This window comes from Mustela nigripes, chromosome 3 (genome assembly GCF_022355385.1).
Source record: "Mustela nigripes isolate SB6536 chromosome 3, MUSNIG.SB6536, whole genome shotgun sequence".
Taxonomy (NCBI): Eukaryota; Metazoa; Chordata; class Mammalia; order Carnivora; family Mustelidae; genus Mustela; species Mustela nigripes.
In genome coordinates, this window is record NC_081559.1 from 81,894,740 (window position 1) to 81,919,576 (window position 24,837).

General features: G+C 35.5%; 1 long non-coding RNA gene across 4 annotated transcripts in view; it reads right to left on the bottom strand.

The window, feature by feature from the left end:
* Positions 1-24,837, bottom strand: part of LOC132013904 (uncharacterized) — a 218,733-nt gene that overhangs the window by 87,301 nt on the left and 106,595 nt on the right. For 2 of the 4 annotated variants that reach the window (XR_009403137.1, XR_009403136.1), the window contains one exon: positions 11,726-11,851. The exons of the other annotated variants lie outside the window; for them this stretch is intronic. This is a non-coding gene — a long non-coding RNA (uncharacterized LOC132013904). The remainder of the gene's footprint in view (positions 1-11,725; positions 11,852-24,837) is intronic. 4 annotated transcript variants of the gene reach the window in all.

Sequence of the window (24,837 nt, forward strand, 5' to 3'; positions counted from 1 at the left end):
TATTTCTCAGTATGCTTCACTTAATATCTGTAAAATAATCACCTACAGTGCTTATTAATAATAACACATGGATTCCTCCACCTTATCCCAGATCTAGTGAATCAGAGAAACTGGGGCCTAAGCCCAAGAATTTTCATTTTTAAGAAATTCCATTCTAAGAATAAAAATCATCTTCTATAATAAACAGGTATAATCAGAAGCTACATTAGAAATAAAATACTCTTACAAGTTAAAATAGATTTTCTATCTTATCTACAAAGGGGCCATTCTTTTGTTCATTCACTGATAATTTATGGAATACTCATTACATGTCACACAGTGCGTCTAGATGTTGGTAATACAAAGATGACCAAGAGACAGTCCCTGAACTCAAAAGTCTCAGTCTAATGTTTGTAAGAATAGTAAAATCAACAGTCTTTTCACCAAATTAGTTCTAATTAATTTCTATTACAGAATATGAACAAAAGTGACCACTGCAATTAGTTAATATAACTTGACTCATAAATTCTCTTTAAGAAAATGGCAACAAAATAAGTCCTTTTGAATGACCTCTACATTGCATTTTAGGACAAAGAACTTCTCATTCATCTCTTATGTTATGGATGAATGCAGTTTTTAGGTAGTGAAGTTCACTTAAAAAAGTACACAAACTATTTGGACTCTAATCATTTGGTCTAAAATTTAAGACATATTATCTGGTCTCCCCAACCTTTCCCAGGCCAATCATTAACCAACATTTAGTGAGTAAATTCCTGCTGCTATTCACCCTGCAGCATGCTACATGAGAAAGAGCTAGACAACAAATAAAAGTCTGCAATCTAGCAGGTCCATCCTTGGAGCTTTTGATCGGAGATTCAGATTTAACACCACTATTTTTCTGGCTTAAGACACATGCTTATCTCTCCAGATCAGGACTGATTTTGTTTATATTACATATCTCATGTTTTCAGTTGGACAATCTCAAACAAACATTTTAAAATTGTTGAAAAATTTTTCATGCTTTTTAAAGATATTTATATGGTAACAAACAGAAATATTCCTGTCATACTAAGCAATATATCAAAAACAACTTTGCATGGTTTCATTGACCTTGTTTATCACTTACTGTACCATTCCATAAAAAAATGATACTCTAGAGGCATTTGGGGTATAAAGGGTCATTGCTATATTGTGTCAACATCAAGAAGTACAGTGCTGATAATATATCATATAGAAATTGAGCTGTCAGAAGAAACCAAAAGACAAAGTTTATTTAATCAACTTGGCTAAAAATTATATTAGCATTTTACCAAAATTGTATATTAATATTTTTAAAATAGTAATAATGGTTATAGTCCTCTCTTTTAGGCCAAAAAGCATGGGTTTTGCCCAGCAATAAACCCATGCTTACATGGTCAACTAATTTACAACCAAAGAGGCAAGAATATGCAATGGGGAGAAGACAGTTTCTTCAACAAATGGTGCTCAGAAAACCAGACATCTACTTGCAGAAGAATAAACAGGACCAGTTTCTTACGCTGTAGACACACAATAATAAACTCCAGATGGACTAAAGACCTAAATGGGAGACCCAAAACCACAAAACTCATAGAAGACACAGGCAGTCATTTCTTTGATATCAGTCATCACAACATTTTTCTAGATATATCTCCTAAGGCAAGGGAAACAAAAGCAAAAATAAACTATTGGGACTGCACCAAAATAAAAAGCTTTGAGCTGCAAAGGAAACAAAACAAAAAGGCAATCTACTGAATGGGAGGTTTTTGCAATATATCCAAGAGGGGTAATCTCCAAAATAAAGAAGGGATTTAAATAACTCAATACCAAAAAAGCCAATCTGATTTTAAAAAGGGCAGAGGACCCACAACAGACATTTTCCAAAAAAAGAAATACTCATGGCCAACAGACACATAAAAAGATGCTCAGCATCACTATACAAAGAAATACAAACTAAAACCACAATAAGGTATCATCTCACACCTGTCAGAATGGTGAGAATAAAAAAGACAAGAAATACAAGTGTTGGCAAAGCCATGGAGAAAAAGGAACCCTTGTGCATTGTTGGTGGAAACACAAATTGGTGCAGCAACTGTAGAAAACAGCATGGAAGTTTTTCAAAAAATTAAAAATAGAAATATCATATGACCCAGTGATTCCACTACTGGGTATTTTTACCCAAAGAAAATGAAAATACTAATTTGAAAAGACATATGCATTCCTGTTTATTGCAGCATTATTTATAATAGTCAAAATAAGGAAGCAACCCACGGGTCCATTGATAAATGAATGAATAAAGATGTGTGTGTATGTGTGTGCGTGTGTGTGTGTGTGTGTGTGTGTGTAATGGAATATTACTCAGCCATAGCAAAAATGAGATCTTGCCATTGGTGACAATAGGAGTGGACATAGAGGGTATAATGCTAAGTGAAGTAAGTCCAACTATAACAAATATTATATAATTTCACTTATATAGGGAATGTAAAAAAACAAATAAAGAAAGAGCAGAAACAGACCCATAAGTACAGAGAACTGATGCTGCCAGAGGGATGGGTAGGGTATGTGCAGAATGGGTGAAGGACAATAGGGAGATACAGGCTTCCAGGTATGGAATGAATGAGTCATGAAGATAAAAGGTATAGTGTAAGGAATACAGTCAATGATATTATAATAGTGTTGTATGGTGATAGTAGCTACACTTGTGCTTAGCATAGCACAATATAGAGACTTGTTGAATCACTCTATTGTATACCTATAACTAATGTTACTTTGTGTATTAACTAAACTTCAATGAAAGATAAACAAAAAATGCAGGGCTCCTGGGTGGCTCAGTTGGTTAAGTGTCGACCTTTGGCTCAAGTCATGATCTCAGGGTCCTGGGATTGAGCCCCATGATTAGCTCCACACTCAGAAGTGTGCAGGTACACTCTCTTTCTCAAATAAATAAGTACACAAATAAAAATAAAATATAAATAAATGCATGTTATTTAAAAATATTTTTTCTTATACGTTTAAAGACTTTGTTTCCAGATCCATGGTTCTATAACAAAGTTGTTTCAAAGCCTACAGAATCCACTAAAATGTCTGCAATGCCACAAAATTACTTAAATTTGAAAACTGTATTTGAATCACAAATATTTCAATAATGAAAAAAATATTATTAACTTAAAATTTTTGAAAGTGTCAATTAGGGAGGTAGTCCAAATTTCAAAATGGCATAAAATAATGAGAGAAGTTAATACAGAAAGTAAAAAGAATTTAAAGTCTCATATTGTTTAATAATAAATTATATATGGATACCATATTCTGCATTTACCTATTCAATTATCCAGTAAAATATATTTATAACGTCCGACTTCTCAATTTTTGTAATATACAGTCACAAAAACGTGGACGTAGAACTAATGAGTTCCTTCCCTAAATTTCAACATTTTCACCAATTGCCATATGTTTAAAACTTACAAACAATGAAATGTTCCTTTTTGCTAATGCTCAGTGATATTTAAATATACTGACAACCTTCTTTTAAAAAAATTCTATTTATTTTAGAGAGAGGAGTTGGGATGGCAGAGAGAGAGAGAGAGACAGAGGGAATCTCGAGCAGACTCCACATTGAGCATAGAACCTCATGACCTGAGCTGAAATCAAGAGCGGAACATCCAACTGACTAAGCCACCTAAGCGTGCCCTAACAACCTTCTTTATACAATGTATCAGCTATATTTACACTGAGCCTATCTTTTTAGACATAAGACTATGAGTTGAGTCACTATTTTGGTTAAGAAGTTCCTTAAGTTTCCTTCAGCCATAGTTTGTATTCCACTTTTCTGTTAAGGACTATTAATAGTTCTTTGCTGCTTTTAATTCTTCTGGAGTGGAAGATCTTTAAAATTGGGGCTGGATGAGTAAAGGCATTTTGGAAATCAAACTGACAAAAAGCAATATGAAATTGCTAGCTAAAGAAATAGAGCTAAAGATTCAACTTTTATGAGAACTTTGTGTGAAATCTTAAATTGTGCTGATAGGAAACTTTCAATCTGATGCCAGACTTATTTCTTAAAGAAACATGAACTGTGTTGGTATAATGAATAAGGATAAGTGCAAACATTTTACAAACACAAAATCCATTAATTTTAAGTAAGGTTTTTGTAAGACAGAGGTGAAGTGTAATTTTACATATTTGCTGGCGGTAGAAGATTTTTTAGATATTTAAAGTGACTTGACAATACAAGCATGTATGTATATAACTGATTCTATGTATATGAAAAGTTATGAATTACTTTTTTGTGCTGATTTTCATTTTCAGTCTATTGCATAGCAAGGTGGTATAAAGGAAAAAGGGCAAACCCAAGAAGCAAGAAATGGGATTTAGTTTCTGCTCCAAGCCTACTTAGACAACTGTTTGTCATTGAACTTCAGGATGTCAGGACTTTTTCTACCAAAAATACAAGGTTACTGTAAGGATTCATAATATATGTATTGTATATGCTATATTTATGTAAAGTAATATATATATATAGACTTTTTTTTAAAGATTTTATTTATTTATTTGTCAGAGAGAGAGAGAGCGAGCAAGCACAGGCAGGCAGAGTGGCGGCAGAGGCAGAGGGAGAAGCAGGCTTCCCGCAGAGCAAGGAGCCTGATGTGGGACTCGATCCCAGGATGCTGGGATCATGACCTGAGCCGAAGGCAGTCGCTTAACCAACTGAGCCACCCAGGCATCCCTAGACATGCTTTTTAAAGTATGGTTTTTCAACTAAGATTTCACAATAAGTTTTAACTAATAGGTACCAAAGTTTGCAAAATAATTTTATTTATTCTTCACGTAAGAAGCATTCAAATACCCTTATACTGTAAGTCGTATTCCCTTTCTCACTCCCTTTCAAGTAAGTACATTCTGACATACTTTTTTAAGTAAGGAATGTGTTGTATATGTGACTGCCATCCATCACACACTCATGTTGGATAAGAGATTGTCAACTGCTATTTAAGTATAATCAGCTAGGGGGAAAATAATATTATCATTGTCCCTATTATTAAAATAGCCCAGGTTAGAGGTCTCCTCTTAAGGCTATAATTCATACAATTCATGCAATATAATTCATAACTTCACTGAAATGTAAGTACAAAGGACTGCTTTGTCTGTTTTATTCTTTTTGGCGCATGTGGAACACAGGAAGGAAATACCTGGGATAAAGCACTGACTTCGTATAGTGAAAGATATCATAAACACTCTGGTTATCAGTATGGAAAGTAATATTTAGCCATCTAATAACTAAAATTATATTTCTCCATTCAGAACTTTTAGTCATTTTTCATTTCAAAGGTACCTAATTCTTAACCTATAAATCTCAATACCCAGGTTAAGTAGACTACAAATTCCTTTAACAGATTTTTATTTTAGTTACTGCTTCCTCTTAGGATGGTAAAAAGGGAAGAAAGAATGTACACATAATGCCAACACATTTTTCATTTTCTTTTAAGCTGGTCATATTGCTTATTAAACTTCCTTTTACTTTCTTTTTCAGTATAGCAAAAAGAAATTCCATAGTCAATCTTTAAAAATATTTGGAAATATTTTAAAGAGATTTCACAGTATGATTCATTCCTTCAATATTTACTGACCTATTAAGTGAAAGCTACTACTTCTACTACCTATAGAGTCCCAGACCTTAAAGAAGCCTAGTACAAGAGATAGAAAAATTAATAAGGCATCTGTAGTAAAAAAATATAATAGATGTTGAAAGGAGCTAAGCATATGGGGTTATTTAGCTATGCTGGAGACATCCTGGAGGTTGAAGAATGTCTTTCAAGATGACACCAGCATTGAGTCCTGAAGTCTAGGTGGGAAAGTAAAATTTTTTTTAAGCAGAGGGAGTATCATAAGAATTTACATCTGACAGTACTTATTTGTTATGATCACATTTACCTTTTACAAGATGACTGTAACTGCAATACAGAGAACAGTTTCAAAAACAGCAATAAACATATATTAACCACTATTCCTTTTCATAATGTATGCAAATTCACAATATAGCTTATAAGACTTACATACAGTGAAATAAACAACATTTAAGGTAGAAAAAGAATGTTCATTAAGCCATTTCTGGTAATAGTAAAAAGCTAAACACAAAAAAATCCTCCCCCAACACATAAAATACAACAACAAAAATCCTAGCATATAAATAAGAGAATGGTTAAAAAAATTATGAAATGCAACTAAGAGAAAGAAATAATTGCTATTTTTTCATAGAGTCTAAGATGCTAGAAATGGTAACAAGTATGTATTCAGAGATATCAAAATTTTTAAAAAGTGCTTCATATTGATGAAAGATACTAATTTTATATATACATACATATATAAATTTTTTTATTTCAATAGCATCTTAAATTTAAAAAGCATGTTTTTCTTTTTAAGATTTATTTACTTATTTATTTGACAGAGACACAGTGAGAGAGAGAACACAAGCAGGGGGAGTGGGAGAGGAAGATAGGACCCTGGGAGCATGACCTGAGCTGAAGGCAGACATGTAACCAACTGAGCCACCCAGGCCCCACTAAAAAGCATGTTCTAACAGTATATATATAATGTTACAAATCTTTCCAGTTATATACTACTCACATGCATGTGTATGCATGTGCACACTAACTCACATATACCCTTAAAGTATACAAAAGAAAAAAAGAAATTATTACAGATTATTTTTTATTGTAATTTAGCTAAAGGCAGACACTTAACAACTGAGCCACCCTGGTGCCCCGTTTTTTCGTTTTTCGTTTTTTGTTTTTTTTACCGTAATTTAATGGAATTACATGCCAGAAATTTTTATTTGTATATATAGAAAGATACAGAAATATATACATATGTAAAAAACATAGAACATGTAACTTATACAGGTGATACTCTTTTGCCACATAGTTCCTCCAGTAATGTGATTAAGATGAAAATAATTCGGGTGGAAGAAAACAGAGATACATATGGTAAGGGTAGGTAAATACAAAATGGAAAGATCTGGGGAAAATATAGAGACAGCTGTGATGTGCACAGCATTTGAGGAATGAATATAAAAACTGATAATGGGAATGTAATAAGTATTTCTAAAATATTGCTCATGAAACCAAAGACAAGAAAATGTTATTTTTAAAAATTTACTTAAGCTTCATGAATTGCTCTTTGACTTTGATCATATTGCATGACTGAATCATGTGAGTTGTGATTTATAAGAATTGTATGTATCGAGAGAGGCAAGATGGTGGGGGAGTAGCAGACTGAAATGATATCAGGTAGCAGTTCAGCTATATAGTTATCAAACCATTCTGAACACCTACAAACTCAACAGGATATCGAAGAGAAGAAGAGCAGCAATTCTAGGAACAGAAAATTGACCACTCTCTGAAAGGTAGGACAAGTGAATCTGAAGTGACAGGAAGATAGACCGCAGGGGGAGGGGATGGTTCCTGGTAAGCAGCAGAACAGTGGAGCACAAAAACAGAACTTTTAGAAGTCTGCTCCACTGAGGGACATTGCTCCAGAGGCTAAGCGGGAGTAGAGACCTTGAGAGACAGTATAGTCTCAGGACCTATGGAGTCACAGAAAGATCGGGGGTGTCTGAGTGTGGCAGTGCTCCCAGGTATTGGAGCAGGGAAGTCGACTACAGAGACAGAGCCAAGGAGTAAGCTCTCAGCTCGGGGTTACCTTAAACCGTGATGTGCGGCACAGGCAGGCCACTGCTCTTTAAGCAGGGACCCCACAAGTGGCAGGGTCAGGGAAACTCACCCTCCTCCACTGGAGGCAGGATTCTGCTGGGTTTGGAGATTCCAAATGGGGCTGTGTGCCAGAGACTGAAAGGCTTGGTCAGGCCGGGTGAGGCCAGAGAGTGGTTGAAGACCAGAGAGACGGGAGCGATTGATGCTTTTTCTTTGAGGGCACACTGAGAAGTGGGGACCCGAGCTCTTGGCTCCTCTGGGCCAGAGACTGGGAGGCCGCCATTTTGATTCCCATCCTCCAGAGCTCTACAGAAAGCAATCAGGGAAGAAAAACTCCCAAGAGTGATCTTGAGTAGATTTCTTAGCCTGGCTCCTGGCAAGGGTGGTGCAATTCCACCTCCGGCAAAGACATTTGAGAATCACAACAACAGGCCCCTCCCCACAGAAGACCATCAAGAACACCCAGCCAATACCAATCTTGTGGATCAAGGAGAGCAGCAGAACTCCAGAGCTAGAGGAAAGCAATGCATGGGATTCATGCCTTTCTCTCCATGATCCTTTAGTCCTGCAAAGTTAAATTAAATTTTTTTAATTTTATGTTTTTCTTATTCTAATTTTTTTAACTTTTGCTCTTCCCTCTTTTAATGTTTTTTAACTAGTTCATCTTAATACCTTTCTAAAAAAAAAACTTTCTAAACCTTCATTATAATAGTCATATTTTATCCTTCATTGTATTTAACCTTATTTTTTGTATACATATGGGTTTTTTTTTTCCTAAAAAATTTTGAGATACAATTTCTACTAACAGATCAAAATATACCCTAAATCTAGCACAGGGCTTTGTTCTAGTGTTCAGCATGAGCACGTTCGCTCCCCATTTTTTTTCTTCTTTCTTTTTCCCACCAACTTATCAATTCCTTTTCTAGAATTTTTTTTTTTTTAGTTTTCATCTTTATAGTCATATTCCATCACTTCATCATGTTTACCCTTATTTTTCTATATATATGTTTTCCTTTCATTACAATTTTGGTTTCTTCTAAGAGACCAAAATATACCCCAAATCAAGTGGGTGGCTCTGTTCTATTCATATATATATTCATATATATATATGATGACTGGTGAAAAAAATATATATTTATCTTTTACCCCCTTTCTTCTTGCCCTCACTTGGCATCTTTTCTGATTTGGTTAGCATATATATATATATTTTTTTTTTAGATTTTATTTATTTATTTGACAGAGAGAAATCACAAGTAGTCGGAGAGGCAGGCAGAGAGAGAGAGGGAAGCAGGCTCCCTGCTGAGCAGAGAGCCCGATGCGGGACTCGATCCCAGGACCCTGAGATCATGACCTGGGCCGAAGGCAGCGGCTTAACCCACTGAGCCACCCAGGCGCCCCAAGTTAGCATATATTTTTATGGGGTCTCTCACACCCTTTTAGCATTTTATTCTCTCATTCATATATTCTTATATGGAAAAATGACAAGGCGGAAAAACTCACCACAAAAAAAAAGATCAAGAGGCAGTACTGACGGCTAGGGACCTAATCAATACAGACATTGGTAATATGTCAGATCTGGAGTTCAGAATGATGACTGTCAAGGTGTTAGCTGAGCTCAAAAATGGCATTAGGGTACTAGAGAAACCCTGTCTGGACAAATAAAATCCCTTTCTGGAGAAAATAAAAGAACTAAAACTTAACCAAGTTAAATCAAAAAAAGTACTAATGAAGTGCAATCAAGAAAGGAGGCTCTTACTGCTAGGATAAATGATAAAGAAGAGAAAATTAGTGATATAGAAGACCAAATGACAGGGAATAACGAAGCTGAACAAAAGAGAGACAAACAACTACGGGACCATAAGGGGAGAATTCGAGAGATAAGTGATACCATAAGATGAAATATAAGAATAATTGGGATTCCAGGAGAAGAAGAAAGAGAGAGGGTAGAATTTATATTGGAGCAAATTATGAGAATTTCCCTAATATGGAAAGGGAACAAGCATCAACATCCAGGAGGCACAAAGAACCCCTCTCAAAACCAGGTCCACACCCTGTCATCTAATAGTAAAACTTACTAGTCTTAGTGACAAAGAGAAAATCCTGAAAGCAGCTTGGGACAAGAAGTCTGTAACATACAATGGCAGAAATATTAGATTGGCAGCAGACTTATCCACAGAGACCTGGCAGGCCAGAAAGAACTGGCATGATATATTCAGAGCACTAAACGGGAAAAATATGCAGCCAAGAATACTATATCCAGGCTATCACTAAAAATAGAAGGAAAGATAAGAAGCTTCCAGGAAAAACAAAAATTACAAGAACTTGCAAACACCAAACCAGTCCTACAGAAAATATTGAATGGGTCCTATAAGCAAAGAGAGAGACTAGAAGTAGTACAACAGAAAGGAACAGAGACAATATACATTAACAGTATACTGTATACTATAACAATACACAGTAACAATCACCTTACAGGCAATACAATGGCACTAAATTCATATCTTACAATAGTTACCCTGAATGTAAATGGGCTAAATGCCCCAATCAAAAGACACAGGGTGTCAGAATGGATAAAAAGACAAGACCCATCGATATGCTGTCTGTAAAAAACTCATTTTAGACCCAAAGACATCTCCAGATTTAAAGTGAGGGGTGGAAACCAATTTACCATGCTAATGGATATCAAAAGAATGCTGGGGTGGCAATCCATACATCAGATGAATTAGATTTTAAGGCTAAAGACTATAATAGGAGATGAGGAAGGACACTATATCATATTCAAAGGGTCTGTCCAACAAGAAGTACTAATAATTTTAAATATCTATGCCCCTAACATGGGAGCAGCCAACTATATAAACCAATTAATAACAAAATCAAAGAAACACATCGACAATAATACAATAATAGTAGGGGACTTTAACATGCCCCTCACTGAAATGAACAGATCATCCAAGCAAAAGACTAAGAAGGAAATAAAGGCCTTAAATAACACACTGGACCAGATGGACATCACAGATATATTCAGAGCACTCTATCCCGAAGCAAAAGAATACACACTTTTCTCTAGTGCAAATGAACATTCTCCAGAATAGATCACATCCCGGAGCACAAAACAGGTCTCAGCAAGTACCAAAAGACTGGTATTCCCTGCATATTTTCAGACCACAATGCTCTGAAGCTAGAACTCAATCACAAGAGGAAAGTTGGAAAGAACTCAAAGACAGGGAGGTTAAAGAGCATCCTACTAAAGAATGAATGGGCCAACCAGGAAATTAAAGAAGAATTGAAAAAATTCATGGAAACAAATGAAAATGAAAACTCAACTGTTCAAAATCTTTGGGACCCAGCAAAAGTGGTCCTGAGAGGAAAGTACATAGCAATACAAGCCTTTCTCAAGAAATAAGAAAGGTCCCAAGCATACAATCTAACCCTACACCTAAAGGAACTGGAGAAAGAACAGCAAAGAAAGCCTAAACTAAGCAGGAGAAAAGAAATAATAAAGAGTAGAGCAGAAATCAATGAAATAAAAACCAAAAGAACAGCAGAAGAAATCAACAAAACTAGGAGCTGGTTCTTTGAAAGAATTAATAAGATTGATAAAACCCTGGCCAGACTTAGCAAAAAGAAAAGAGAAATGACCCAAATAAAATCATTAATGAAAGAGGAGAGATCACAACTCTAGCAAATTTGACAATCTGGAAGAAATGGATACATTCCCAGAGACATATAAACTACCAAAACTGAACCAGGAGGATATAGAAAACCTGAAGAGACCCATAACAAGTAAGGAGATCAAAGCAGTCATCAAAAATCTGCCAAGAAACAGGAGCCCAGGACCAGACGGCTTCCCAGGGGAATTCTACCAAACATTTAAATTAGAATTAATACTTATTCTCCTGAAACTGTTCCAAAAAACAGAAAAAGAAGGAAAACTTCCAAACTCATTTTATGAGACCAGCTATTACCTTGATCCCAAAACCAGACAAAGACCCCATCAAAAAAGAGAATTACAGACAAATTACCTTGACGAACACAGATGCGAAAATTCTCACCAAAATGCTAGCCAATAGGATCCAATAGTACATTAAAAGGATAATTCACCATGACCAAGTGGGATTTATTCCTGGGCTGCAAGGCTGGTTCAACATCTGCAAATCAAGCAATGTGATATAATATATTAATAAAAGAAAGAACAAGAACCATATGATACTCTCAAACGATGCTGAAAGCTTTTGACAAAGCATAGCATCCTTTCTGATCAAAACTCTTCAAAGTATAGGGATGGAGGGTATATTCCTCAATATCATTCAAAGCCATCTATGAAAAACCCAGCGCAGATATCATTCTCAATGGGGAAAAACTGAGAGCTTTTCCACTCGATCACGAACATGGCAAGAATGTCCACTATCACCACTGCTATTCAACATAGTACTAGAAGTCCTTGCCTCAACGATCAGACAACAAAAAGAAATTAAAGGCATCTGAATCAGCAAAGAAGAAGTCAAATTATCACTCTTTGTAAATGATATGACATTTTACATGGAAAACCCAAGACTCCACTCCCAAATGCTAGAACTTGTACAGGAATTCAATAAAGTGTCAAGATATAGAATCAATGCACAGAAATCAGTTGCATTTCTATAGACCAACACCAAGGCAGAAGAAAGAGAAATTAAGGAGTCGATCCCACCTACAATTGCACCCAAAACCATAAGATACCTAGCAATATACCTAACCAAAGGGGGGAAGAATCTGTACTCAGAAAACTATAAAGTACTCATGAAAGAAAGTGAGAAAGAGTCAAAGAATGCTCATGGATTGGAAGAACAAATATTATGAAAATAGCTATGCTACCTAAAGCAATCTACACATTTAACGCAATCTCTATCAAAATCTATTTTTTTTTTCAAAAAAATGGAATAAATAATACTAAAATTTATATGGAATCAGAAAAGACCCCAAATAGTCAGAGGAGAAAGAAAGCCAAATTTGATGGCATCACATTTCCAGACTTTAAGCTCTATTACAAAGCTGTAATCATCAAGACAGTATGGTATTGGCACAAAAACAGACACATAGATCAATGGAACAGAATAGAGAGCCCAGAAACAGACCCTCAACTCTATGGTCAACTGATCTTCAAGAAAACAGGAATGAATGTCTAATAGAAAAAAGAAAGTCTCTTCAACAAATGGTGTTGGGAAAACTTGATGGGCACATACAGAGAATAAAAACTGGATCATTTCCTTAAACCACATACAAAAATAGACTCAAAATGATTGAAAGACCTCAATGTGAGACAGAAATCGATCAAAATCCTTGAGGACAATGCAGGCATCAACTCTTCGACCTTAGCTGAAGTAACTTCTTCCTAGAAACATCACTGAAGGCAAGGGACGCAAGGGCAAAAATGAACTTACTGGGACTTCATCAAGATCAAAAGCTTTTGCACAGCAAAGGAAACAGTCAACAAAACCAAAAGACAACTGACAGAATGGGAGAAGGTATTCGCAAATGAAATATCAGATAAAGGGCTAGTATACAAAATCTATAAAGAACTTATCAAACTCAACACCCAAAGAACAAAGAATCCAATCAAGAAATGGGCAGAAGACTTGAACAAACATTTCTGCCAAGAAGACACCCAAATGGTCAACAGACACATGAAAAGGTGTTCCACATCACTTGGCATCAGGGAAATACAAATCAAAGCCACAATGAGATGCCACCTCACACCAGCCAGAATGGCTAAAATTAACAAATCAGGAAATGACAGATTTTGGAGAGGATGTGGAGAAATGGAAACCCTCCTACACTCTTGGTGGGAATGCAAGCTGGTGCAGCCACTCTGAAAAACAGCATGGAGTTTCCTCAAAAAGTTGAAAATAGAGCTAGCTACCCTATGACCCAGCAATCACACTACTGGGTATTTACCCTAAAGATACAAATGTAGTGATCCGAAGGGGTATGTGCACCCAAATGTTTATAGCAGTAAAGTCCATAATAGCCAAACTATGGAAAGAACCTAGATGTCCATCAACAGATGAACGGATAAAGAAGATGTGGTATATATATACAATGGAATACTATGCAGCCATCAGAAGAAATGAAATCTTGCCATTTGCAATGACGTGGATGGAACTAGAGGATATTATGCTGAGTGAAATAAGTCAATCAGAGAAAGAAAATTATCATATGATCTCCCTGATATGAGGAATTTGAGAGCAGAATGGGGTTTGGCGGGTAGGGAAGGAATAAATGAAACAAGATGGGATTGGGAGGGAGACAAACCATAAGAGACTCTTCATCTCACAAAATAAAGTAAGGGTTGCTCAGGGGAGGGGTTGTGTGGATAGGGTTGTTCGGTTACAGACATTGGGGAGGGTATGTGCTATGGTGAGTGCTGTGAAGTGTGTAAGCCTGACGATTCACAGACCTGTACCCCTGGGGCAAAGAATCTATTTTATGTTAATAAAAATAATTAATACATAATTCTAAAAAAGAACTGTATGTATCAATGGGAAGACTCGAATCAATATAAGTGTTTTGGGAATGACTAAATTTATTCACTTATTTAAAAATCCATTAAGTTTAACATATACATCGACTGTTCGACATCCTAATTTTAGAAACATTAAAATATGAAAACTTTTGCATTTGAAATGGCAGGAATACAATAATACTTGCATAAGTAAGAAAAATGATTAGAAAGCTGCAAAAGAAACAACATTTACTAGTACAGGGAAGAATGCAGTTAGGAGAGAGGCATTTATTTTTCACTTTCTACCTTTGAAAACTCAGTAATTTTCAAAATAACATAATGCATTACTCATGAAATTAGAGGTTTGTTTTGTTTTTTTTTAAAGATTTTATTTATTTATTTGACAGAGAGAGATCACAAGTAGGCAGAGAGGCAGGCAGAGAGAGAGGAAGGGAAGCAGGCCCCCTGCTGAGCAGAGAGCCCATGGGACTTGATCCCAGGACCCTGACATCATGACCTGAGCCGAAGGCAGAGGCCCAACCCACTGAGCCACCCAGGCGCCCCGAAATTAGATGTTTGTAAGAGAAAAAAAGAATCACTGGGGACATTTGTGTTAATTGCTATCACTGAAGTTATTCCGTCCTTTGTCTTGTTGGATTTTTCACTTTTGAGTTCCTACTTTCCTAAGCTGTTCTATCCAACTTCCTTCACTGGGTCCCCTTCTACTGTCCAATTTCACATGTTCCCCCACATTTCAGTTTTTAGCAGTCTTCTTCCTGCAGATACCTCCCTTGGAGACATTATCTATATTAATGATGTCAGCTCATAACTATATATTCCTTAGGCCTCACCTCTCACAACATGAATAGTAGATAAATAAAACTAGAAATGGTCTATTACCAGTTTTCTGATGGATTTCTAAGTTGATATCCCATAATCAACACACAATGAACATATTCAAACACAACCCATTTTATTCATTCTCATTCTTACTTTGATGATTGCTTTTCATCTTGGTTAATGAATCATAAACTTTCATGTTAGAAACTTCAGAATCACCTCTGACTCCTCTCCTTTTTAATAAAGTCCCAATCTAGGTACTCATCAGTAAACAATGCTGAATTTATATCTATATTGTTTCTCACAGTCTTCCCCTTTAAAAGTCCTATAACTTGCACACATCTCTCATTTAAATTATAATAGCTTTCTGAGTTCTGTCTTTCTAATCTTTCCATGTCAATTCATATTAAATCATTTTACTAAAACATAGTACGTCTACTCAGTTGATACTCCTAACTTAAAAATTTAAAAACGCTTCCCACACTATAACACTCAAACTCTCCAGTTTTTAATATTTCCACGAATATTTAATAAATATTTATTATGTGCCTATATAGATGACAAATAGGAGAAAGACTTCAAAAAAACATTGGGATTGGCAGGAAAAGCTGAGGAGAAGAGCAGCCCTTGATGAGACCACAAAATTGCATATTCTTAGCTACTACTACATTCCACCCAACCCTCAGTGCCCATGACCATTCATCTATCCTTAGTCCTCTATCCTTAGTCCTCTCTGCCATAAGTCAACTCATTTGGCTCATATATGGCCTCTTGTATTCACCTGTCCTTCTTTAAGGGACATGGAAGAATAAAACATAGCTTTACAGGTAATGAAAACAGCTAAAAATAAACTCTTTACGAGACCTAACAATTTACAAAGGCTGCTTTCATATTCACTGCATTTAACATAATCATTGACTATTTATTTACTTGACATTTAGAGTCTAACATAGCATAGTTCACTGATCACAGACAAAAGATAGTCAACCTAATGAATAGGTAAGCATAAATCTTATTTTCATCAAGTCAACCTAACGAAAAGCTAAAAAATAAAATACCTAATTTATGTAGTTTTTAGGAAACAAAGTATTTGACATAACTAATTTTCTAAGTAACCCATATTTACCATTTCAAATGTCAAACTTTAAATACGTTTAATCACTCTTAAAGAGAAGCATTCTAAAATACAGGCATACCTCATTTTATTGCAGTTTGCCTTATTGTTCTTTGCAGATGTTGTGTTTCTTTACAAATTAAAGGTTTGGGGCAACCATTCATCAAGCAAGTCTATCAGTGTTATTTTTCCAACAGCATTTGATCCCTTCAAGTCTCTGTGTCATACTTCGGTAATTCTCACAATATTTCAATTACTCTCATTATGATTGTATTTGTTATGGTGATCTGTGATCAGTGATCTTTGATATTACTACTGTACTGTTGTGGGGTGCCATAAACTGTGCCCATACAACATGGCAACCTTAATCAACAGATATGTATTCTGATTGCTTTACCAGCTGCTCCCCTATCTCTCTCTCTCTCCTCCAATCTCTTTATTCCCTAGGATTCAACAATAACTGACATTGGGCCAGATAATAATACTGACAATTGGGCCCTACAATGGCTTCTAGGTGTTCAAGTAAACGGAAGAGTCACATGTATGTCGTTTCAATCAAAAGCTAGAAATGATTAAGCTTAGTAAGGAGGGCATGTCAAAACCCAAAGGCTTAGCCAAAGCTAAGCCTTTTGCACCAAACAGCCAAATTGTGAATGCAAAGGAAAAGCCCTGAGGAATGAAAATGTTACTCCAGTGAACACACAAATGATAAGTGGACAGCCTTATTGCCAATATAACAAAACTTATAGTGAACTGAACAGATAAAACCAACTACCTCATTCTCCTAAGCCAAAAACAGAGGACGACCTTAATATTTCAATTCTACGAGGCTGAGAAAGGTAAGGAAGCTGCAGAAGAAAAGTCTGAAGCTAGCAGAGGCTGATTTGTGAGGTTTAAGGAAAGTCTTCTCCATTAACATAAAAGTGCAAGGTGAAGCAGCAAGTTCTGATACAGAGGCTGCAAGTTCTCCAAAAGATCTAGTATGTAACGAAGGTAACCACACTAAATAGTAGACAAAATAGCCCTCCACGGAAAGCAGTAGCCATCTAGTATTTTCACAGCTAGAGAGGAGAAGTCAGTGCCTGGCTTCAAAGATTCAAAGAATAGGCTACCTCTCTAGTTGGGGGCTAATGCATCTGGTGACTTTAAGCTGAATTCAAGGCTCACTGACCATTCAGAGAATCCTACGGCCCTTAAGAATTATGCCGAAACCACTCTGCCTGTGCTCAAAAAATGAAACAAAAAAGCCTGTATGATAGCACATCTGCTTACAGTATGGTTTACTGATTTTAAGCCCATAGTGGAGACTTATTGCTCAGGAAAAAAGATTCCTTTCAAACTATTACTCCTCATCAACAATGCACCTGGTCACCAAGAGTTATAATACAATGAAATTAATCTTGTTTTCATGCCTGCTAATGCAACACCCATTCTGCAGCCCAAGGATCAAGGAGTGATTTTAATTTTCAAGTCTTTATTTTTTTAAGATTTTATTTATTTATTTAGAAGAGCTCACAAGTAGGCAAAGAGGCAGGCAGAGAGAGAGAGAAGAGGAAGCAGGCTCCCTGCCGAGCAGAGAGCCTGATGTGGGACTTGATCCCAGGATCCCGATATCATGACCTGAGCTGAAGGCAGAGGCTTAACCCACTGAGCCACCCAGGTGTCCTAATTTTCAAGTCTTTAAAAAAGACTTCCAAGTCTTTGATTTTCAAGCATTTAAGAAATATATTTAGTAAAGCTATAGCTACTATAGACAATGATTCCTTCGATGGATCTGCGTAAAGTAAATTGAAAACCTTCTGGAAAGGATGCACTGTCCTAAATGCCATTAAGAACATTCATGATTTATGGGGAAGAGGTAAAAATATCAACATTAACAGGAGCTTGGAAACAGTTGACTCCAACTCTCATGTATGACTTTGAGAGGTTCGAGATTTCAATGGAGGAAGTAATAGCAGATGTGGTGGAAACAGCATAAAACTAGAATTAGAAGGGGAACCTGAAGATGTGACTGGATTGCTACAATCTCATGATTAAACTTTAACAGAGGACGAACTGTTTCTTATGGATGAGAAAAGAAAATGGTTTCTTGAGATAGAAACTACTCCTGCTGAAGATGCCTTTAAGATTGCTAAAACAACAGCAAAGGATTTCGAATATTACATAAATTTAGTAAATTTATTTGCTAAAATTGCACTATAGGGTTTGAGAGGATTGTTTCCAATTTTGAAAGATGTTCTACTGGGGGTAAATGGTATCAAACAACATCTCACGCTACAGAGAAATTATTCATAAAAGGTAGAGCCAATTGGTGTGGTAAACTTCATTACTGCCTTTTCATAAGAAAATGCCACAGCTATCCCAAATTTCAGCAACCACCACCCTGATCACTCAGCAGCCACTCAAACTTGAGGCAAGATCCTCCACCAGCAAAAAGATTACAACTCACTGAAAGTTCAGACAACAGTTAGCATTTTTTAGCAATACAGTATTTTTAAATTAAGGTATGTACGTTTTTAGATATGTTATTATGTTATTATGCATGCTTCATAGACTACAGTATAAACATAACTTTTACATGTACCAGGAAATTAAAAAAAAAAAACTCATTTGAATCACTGCAATATTCACTTTACCTTGGTGGTCTGGAACTGAACCCATACTACCGAACCCATACTATCTCCAAAGTATGCCTGTATACCATACACATTCCTGCCTTCCTAAGTAGAAAAACAAAGAAAATTTTTAACTTTATGTGATAATTTCAGCACATCTAAAATTATTCCCTATAATAGAACAATTATGTGTCTCTAGTTATTTCAGATTCTTCTTTAAATTGAGGTCATTTCTTTTCTATCCAAACACTTTTACAAATTTCTATATTCAGGTATTTCACCTTAGCTTTTTTGTTCTAAAAAACTAGGAAACTATGTTAGGAGTCAGTAAAGTTGGTGAAGGTCTAAGGAGAAAAGGGGTTGCTTTATTTTTATTTTATTGTTTTTAAAGTTTTTATTCATTTGAGAGAGAGAAACAGTAATAGTGAGAGAAGGCACAAGCAGGGAGGTCAGGGAGACATAGGCTCCCCACAAATCAGGGGGTTCGAACCCAGAATCCTGAGAACAGGATCTGAACTATAGGCAGATGCTTAACTGACTGAGCCACCTAGGCATCCCAGGAGTTGGTTTAGTACAAATGAGAGCTTTGTGGTTAAGTATTTTCAGTGCTCTGAATCATTATGTTATTTTACCTCTGTATTAGGAATTGTACTGAAATGGCTGCTTGTGCTATAAGTTTACTTCCTATAAAAAGTGGGGAGGTCAGTTAAACATAGAGTCCTCCTAGGTAGCTAAAAGAATGATTACAAAATGGGATTCAAATTTTATAAGATGAGAGTAAATCATACATAATTGTTGTTCACAAGAAAATTAACATGCTGAAACTGATGCTTTCATAGTTGACTTCAAAGAAATCCAAGGAAATTAATTTTAAAACGTCAAATCTATATGTCTAACTAGTAATGGCAGGAAATAAGAAAACATTTTATCTGTCTTCTTTCTTTCAATTTATGTCCAAAGGAATTCTCAGAATACAAAGTATTTTTTACTCTGATATAAAAAGCCTAGACAGTTCTTTAAATTTTAGGATGTCCTTAATGAATCTAGTCCCTCATGGCAAGATATGTTGCTTTCCACAGCTATTCATTCATGTTCTCCAAAGAAGTAACTTAGCTAAACTACGTATCAAAACCGGTGATGCCTCTACTGCTTTTTTACAGACCTGGTACATAACTTTTTAAAAGAAACATGATCTGAAGAACTGAAGTCACCTGTAATAACAGGCAAGGCACAAATACAAAGCAAACATAATTAAAAACTTTCCAAAACTCGAACAAGGGTTTCTGAATCTTATATTATCTAATTTGGTAGGTGTTAAGTATGTAGCCTTAGAAAGTTTGCTTGAATAATCTACCAAGAGGAATATGTGTATATTATAAAAACAAACAAACAAAAAAACCCAAAAGACTAAAGTAAAGCTTTGAATGTTTTTTTCCTAAAGAAATGTCTTTATGTATGTTACGCATGTAAAAAACCGTATTGTGATTTTGTGCATAAATTATGCATATTAATAACAACAGATATGTTAGTGCTTACAATGGAGCCAACTATATTCTAAATGCTTTACTTGTAAATAGTTCAGTCTTTTAAAAGCCCTTTAAGTTAGGTACTATAAAAGTCAAACCCAATTTCACAGATGAGGGAATTCAGGTGCACAGAGGTTAAAGCTGTCCAAGATCCCACAACTAGAAAGTAGAGGCACTGTTTAATAGATAAAAGAACTGCTAATATAATTTAAGGATATCTTAGTATAGTCTCGATGTGGTGTGAATTCTGAAATACAAAATATTGAATCCAGTGTAAAAATGGAGTAACAAACATTTTTAATTCAATAATTTAAACACCACATGAAACAACTAGAAATAGAAGGGAAGTTCCTCAACCTAATAAAAGACATCCATGAAAAACTCACAGCTATCATCATACATAAGAGTGAGAGACTGCATACTATCCCCTTAGGTTGAGAACAAAACTTTCACTGCTTGTATTCCGTATTGTACCAGAGTTTCTAGCTATGGCAATTAGGCAAGAAAAAGAACGAAAAGATAGCCAAATTTTAAAGGAAAAAGTAAATTGATCTTTATTTACAGAGGACATCATCTTACATAGAGAGAATCCTAAGAAACTACTAGAAGAGTTCAGTAAGGTAGCAGGATAAAAGACCAATATATAAGTCAACTGAATGTCAATACACTAACAATAAACATGAAAAAAATACTTGGAGATAAACTTTTTTAAGAGTGTAAGACTTAAAATTTGATAACACTGTTGTAAGATATTAAAGAAAACCCAAATAAGTTGAAAGATATGCTACATTTCTGAATCAAAAGGCTGAACATTATTAAGATGATAATATTCCTGAAATTGATTTATAGATTCAACACTATCTGTATAAAATTCCAGCTGTTAATTTTATAGAACTGACATACTGATTAGGATTTCACATGGAAATGCAGGAATAACCAATCTTGCTAAAGAACAACAAAGTTAGAGAATGCATACTTCACATAATCAAAATAATGTGGTACTGTCATAAGAATAGACAGACATGCAGTTTTAATAGAACAGAACTATAAGTCAGGAAATAAACCCTTACATTTGTGGTCATTTGGTTTTTGGCAAAGAAACTAAGACCATTCATGGGAATAGAATTATCTTTTTGATAAATCGGGTTCAACTGGGGATCCACATGAAAAATAATGAAACTGGACTCCTTCCTTACACTATATACAAACATTAACTCAAGACTGATCATAGACTTCAATGTGAGAGCTAAAACTATAAGACTCTTTTTTTTTTTTTTTTAATTTGACAGATCACAGAGGCAGAAAGAGAGGCAGGCAGAGAGAGAGGGAGGAGGAAGCAGGCTCCCCACTGAGCAGAGAGCCCGAAGTGGGGCTCAATCCAGAACCCTGGGATCATGACTTGAGCCGAGAGCAGAGGCTTTAACCCATTGAGCCACCCAGGCACCCCAAAACTGTAAGACTCTTAACAGAAAACATAGGAATAAAATTTTTGTGATCTTGCCTTAGGCAAAGATTTCTTTAAATATGATACCAAAAGCACAAGCAAGAAAAGAAAAAAAACTTAATAAATTGGACTTCACCAAACTTAGGAACTTTCATGCTATAAAGGTTACCATCAAGAAAATGAAAAGACAACCTATGGAATGGGAAAAACATAAATCATGTAACTGATAAGGGACAACTCAAATGTGCATCAGCTGGTGAATGGATAAACAAAATGTGGTATATTTAAAATATTGGGATATTATTTGTCAATGAAAAGGAACAAAGTTAGGATATATCCTGTAACATGGACGAACTTGCAAACATTACGCTAAATGAAAGAAGCCAGTCACAAAAGACCCTATCTTGTATGATTCCATTTGTATGAAATGTTCAGGAAAGGCAAATCTATAGAAAAAGACAGTAAGTCTGTGATTTCTTAAAGTTTGGGAAATGGATAGGCAATGACCACTAATGAGTACATGGATTTTTGGGGTGTTATTTAAGACATTCTAAAACTGATTATTTTGTCATACAACTCTGTGAATATATTAAAAATCACTGAACTGTACACTTCATTTTTTTTTAAAGATTTTTTTATTTGACAGAGAGAGACAGAGATTACAAGTAGGCAGAGAGGCAGACAGAGAGAGAGGGAAGCAGGTTCCCTGCTGAGCATAGAGCCCGATGCAGGACTCTATCCCAGGATCCTGAGATCATGACCTGAGCTGAAGGCACAGGCCTAACCCACTGAGCCACCCAGGCGCCTGGAATTGTACACTTCAAATAGTTGAAATACATGATATAGATTACATCTCAATAAAACTGTTAAAATAACTTGAATATCATCTTTTTACCTTGTATAAATTACTTGTGAATAAAATATACCTTAGATGATCATGATCTCAGAGACCTACATCGGGCTCTCTGCTCAGTAGAGAGTCTGCTTCACCCTCTCTCTCTGCCTGCCTCTTTGCCTACTTGTGATCTCTCTCTTTCAAATAAATAAACAAACATACAAATAAATAAAATCTTCAAAAAAACTAACTTAAATATTTGATAGAATGTGATTATGCTGCCCATTTTTTAGTAAGTCCATGAGAACATTACCACAGAGATTCACACATTCTCTGTGAACATTTATTGAGTACTGATTATGAGCTTGGTACTGTGATAAGTGCTGAGTATTTGATGGTGACCTTTTTTGAGGGCTACAGTGGAATAGTGGTAATGTCTACTCTAACAGAAAACAAGGTGCTTTATGGTGTTTCGTTGTGAAGATTTCACAGGGTTCAGTCAACACTTTTTTCCCATGTGGTAGAGCAGATCCAAAACTCTAAATTTTTTAGTATTTTTACATTTCACTAAAGATGCAGCATGCTTTAAACACGAATTTTAATTCAGACTGTATGGCTTTACTTTTTCTCTGGGTCTTAATTTCCGTATCCACAAAATGGGGATAATTGAATCTACCTTATTAGGTTCTTATGAGAATTAAATGAGATAATCCATTTAAAGTACACAGATTATTGCCTATGCACTTGAGTAAAGACTCAATAAACATAATGATGATAATGATGATGTTGGTGGCAGTGACACAGTGGTAATTTACATATAGGTGTTCCTTTATGTACAGAGGTGAATCCTGTCTCCCTTCAGGTCTGTGTTCTGGTTCAGCTCTCTATTCATTTACGAAAGCAATATTTTCATCCTTTGTTCATCTGACTTTCAAAAATATATGGATATATCCTGAACTTGCAACTATGCCCAACTGGTTTAAATCCAGCCTCTATGCTATGTCTAGCAACAAAAACTGATTTGTAGGAAATTACCTGGAGGTCATATGATTTTTTCCATTCTTCTATGTACTGTAAATACTATGGTTGCATAAAACACAATTCCCAAAAGGCCACAAACTTGGACTATATATCTTAGCCATTTTCAGAAACTCCATTTTTTAACTGGAAAAGAATAAAGTGTCATAAAAAATCTATTTATGCAACTGTTACTGAAATTCTGTAGAAGCTATAATAACTATGTACCTTTTCATCATAACCTCCAAAGATCCTTTCACATTCTAGAAAATTTTTCAGTCTCTCTTTGAGTAACTACTTGAAAAAAATTGAGAGAAATGATATTTGTGGAAAATTATTTATAAGCTATGTCTTGTCCAACGCTTTTATGTACTATTCTTAAACTTTCACCACTACAGACAGCTGTAAACTCAAACTATATTACTGTACCTATTATATATAAAAAAGTAACAAGGAACAATTTTTCTATTATAATGCATGCAAAGGACTGAACTTCTATTCTATAAGTTTATCCTATTCAGTAGTAAAAATTCACTGTTTCCCAGCCCATTCCTGACAGGGAACCCCTGCAGCCAATATGCACCTATGTGCTAAAGAAGCTCAACAGAGGCAACAGTTATTAATGGAGACCTATACAAATAAGGATGACTGGATATGAAAGGAGAATCAGCAGTTTAAAAGAGAAGACCAAGGCCCCAAAGGTGCAAATGGTGCCCAATGAAGACAAATTATGCAAGAAACAGGAGAAGTGATTGAAATTTTCTAATTTTGTTTTCGGTTATATTTGAAAGGTGTTATGCCAATAAAACAAGAATGTACTATCATGGAAACAGAGCAATCAACAGTTAAACAGCAAAAAATTGTTATACTAATCTACATATTTCCCTGGTATATGTAAGTTAGAATTTCTCCACATACTCAGGTGTTACTACTAAAACTCAGTTAATCGGATAAGCAATAGACTAAATCCATTGTTATTTTTTATTTAAAATTCTCAAATGTTTAGTTTTCAGGGGTTTGTTGTTGGCAGAAAGCAATGATAAGATTCAGAGGTCTAGTAGGGCATTTCAAAGTCAAATAAGGAATTCTTTGTTGAGGGAAGGAAGTCTAATACACTAAAGGAATCTGGCAGACATCACTGGCTCCTAATCAATGAATACCACCAGTACAGTACTTGCTTTCTCAGTCAGGGTGAAAACCTAAAAAGGACCCTAACATTTCCTATTCCATGGCAGGGAGTAGAAGAAGAGAATACTAGCCGT